Source organism: Solanum pennellii, chromosome 1 (assembly GCF_001406875.1).
Source record: "Solanum pennellii chromosome 1, SPENNV200".
NCBI classification, from domain to species: domain Eukaryota; kingdom Viridiplantae; phylum Streptophyta; class Magnoliopsida; order Solanales; family Solanaceae; genus Solanum; species Solanum pennellii.
In genome coordinates this window covers 85,267,687-85,270,145 of record NC_028637.1, presented here as the reverse complement: position 1 = coordinate 85,270,145, position 2,459 = coordinate 85,267,687, and positions in this window count along the sequence as shown.

Sequence of the window (2,459 nt, the reverse complement as noted above, 5' to 3'; positions counted from 1 at the left end):
TCCCCTCCTTTCCCCTCCCCCTCCATATTTCCAGTTCTGTTATTCCCAACTTTTTAGTAATAAACTTTACTTAAGACTAGTTGAAAAGAGTAGAATAGCACCTCTTAGTAAACTGTAGTGTGTACAAGGGGTTTGGTCTGTTAGTGCTTTTACTACTATCCATCTCCAACAAGTTACATAATGAGATGCTTTGGAATTTCGAGTTTTCTTTTGGATTCTGTAGTTTCTTCATCCATAAATTTTTTTTAAAAGAAATAGTTTGTATGCACATTAGTAAGATGTAGAAAAGAAAAAGGCAAATACTATCTCATATGAACTACACTTTTGGACTTTATCATGTATATTTTCGTTTTAGGGTGTGTTTACTGCGAAAGGAAAATGATTTTCGTGGAAAATAGTTTCTTTAAAAATGTTTTAGTTGAGCTTTTACTTAGTTGTTTTTGGTGCGTAAGAAAAATGTTATTATAAATACATATGTATATAATCTAGAATTAATATTATGAGAGGTGAGGGTGTGGTGTGGTGGGAATGGGGGCTAAGAGGGTACTGGGAAAGATAGAGGTGTGTTGGAGGGTGGGAGGAGGAGACAATTAATGCGAAATGTCATTTGTGAAATTTATTTTTTCTACTATCAGTTTATTACTATAGGAAATCAATTTTTTAAGGATTTAGTTTAGAAAAAATGTTTTCCAGAATTTTGACTAATCGAAGATGAGAGATTGAAAACACCTTACGATATATATGAGAGTCCGGAGCCTAAAGGGTACAAAATATTAACAAAAATTTCAAAACGGTATATAAAATTTTATATTAACCAAAACGGTAAAATCGCTGCATCAACAGCGACTTATCCCACCGAAAAAAGCAAAACGCTGCCTCTGCAGCGATTTTGCAAAATGTCACTTTTTTAAAAAAAAAAAAATGAAATTGCTGCCTAAGCAGCGATTTTAAAAAAAAATTTAAAAAAAAATAAGGAAATCGCTATTGGGGCAGCGATTCTGATTTTTTTTTAAAAAAAAATAAGGAAACGGTTGCCTAGGCAGCGATTTAATATTTTTTTTAAAATTTTTTTTTTAAAAAAAGAATATTAAATCGCTACCTTGACAGCGATTTTATTTAAAAAAAAAAATTTTTTTCAAAAAATGTTAAAGCAGCGATTTTATAAAAAAAAAATTATAATATTTTTTGAAATTCAAATATATAGCTTAAGAAAATATACATTATTTTAAAAAAATTAAGAATAAGTAAGGTAACAAATATATTATCTTTTTTTAGAAAGAAAATATATTTGTTACCTTACTTATTCTTAATTTTTTTAAAATAATGTATATTTTCTTATAAGCTATATATTTGAATTTCAAAAAATATTATAAATTTTTTTTTTATAAAATCGCTGCTTTAACATTTTTAAAAAAAAAAAATTTTTTTTTTAATAAAATCGCTGCCTAGGCAGCGATTTAAAAAAAATAATATGAAGTCGCTTCCCCAGCAGCGATTTTCTTATTTTTTTTTTAAAAAAAATTACATTTTGCAAAATCGCTGCAGAGGTAGCGATTTTGCCTTTTCCGGTTGGGTAAGTCGCTGTTGATGCAGCGATTTACCATTTTGGTTAATATAAAATTTTATATACCATTTTGGAATTTTTGTTAATATTTTGTATCCTTTAGGCTCCGAACTCATATATATGATTGTGCAAAAACTAATTTAAGCGATAAACCAAAATGAAGAAAAATACACTATTGGTTTATAGGTATTGCATTATTGGGTTAATGATTTTGTAAAAATTTTACTGGGTTATCAGTACGTTTTCTACTTTAATGATTTTGATTAATCGTTAAATCGATAACCTACTAATATGGTATTATTTTACTCTTAATAATATAATAATGATTTACTAACTATTTTCTAAATTTTAATATTACTTTCGAAAGTAGGCAATACACACTAGCCTATCTGTCTTTCTATCGCGACACATTGTCTTTTCTTGGCACAACTAGCGTTACATTTTCACTTCTTAATGTCAAATTTAATTGTGACAAATGGATAATTAATGTTGTTTTCGTAATTTATTATATGAGTCTATAGAAGGATTTTGGTCAACTCAAATATATAAAATTGATTAATATAGATATTTGTTTTGCAATTCTATTGTTACTACTATTTCTATTTTATGAATATTGTGTATATATCATTACATGAATATTAAGGGTGTGTTTGGTACGAAGGAAAATGTTTTCCATGGAAAATGTTTTCCTAATAATGTTTTCCTGGAAAACAAGTAGATTTTGTACTTATTTTCTCATATTTGGTTGGTGAGTAGAAAATATTTTTCGGAAATGATTTTTAATATTTAATTTATGAATGAAAAATGTTTTTGCGGAACATTTTTTATTTTTACTAGAGTAGAAAATAATTTATGAAATTATAAATATTTTTTAAAAATAATTTTTTTTTGGGGG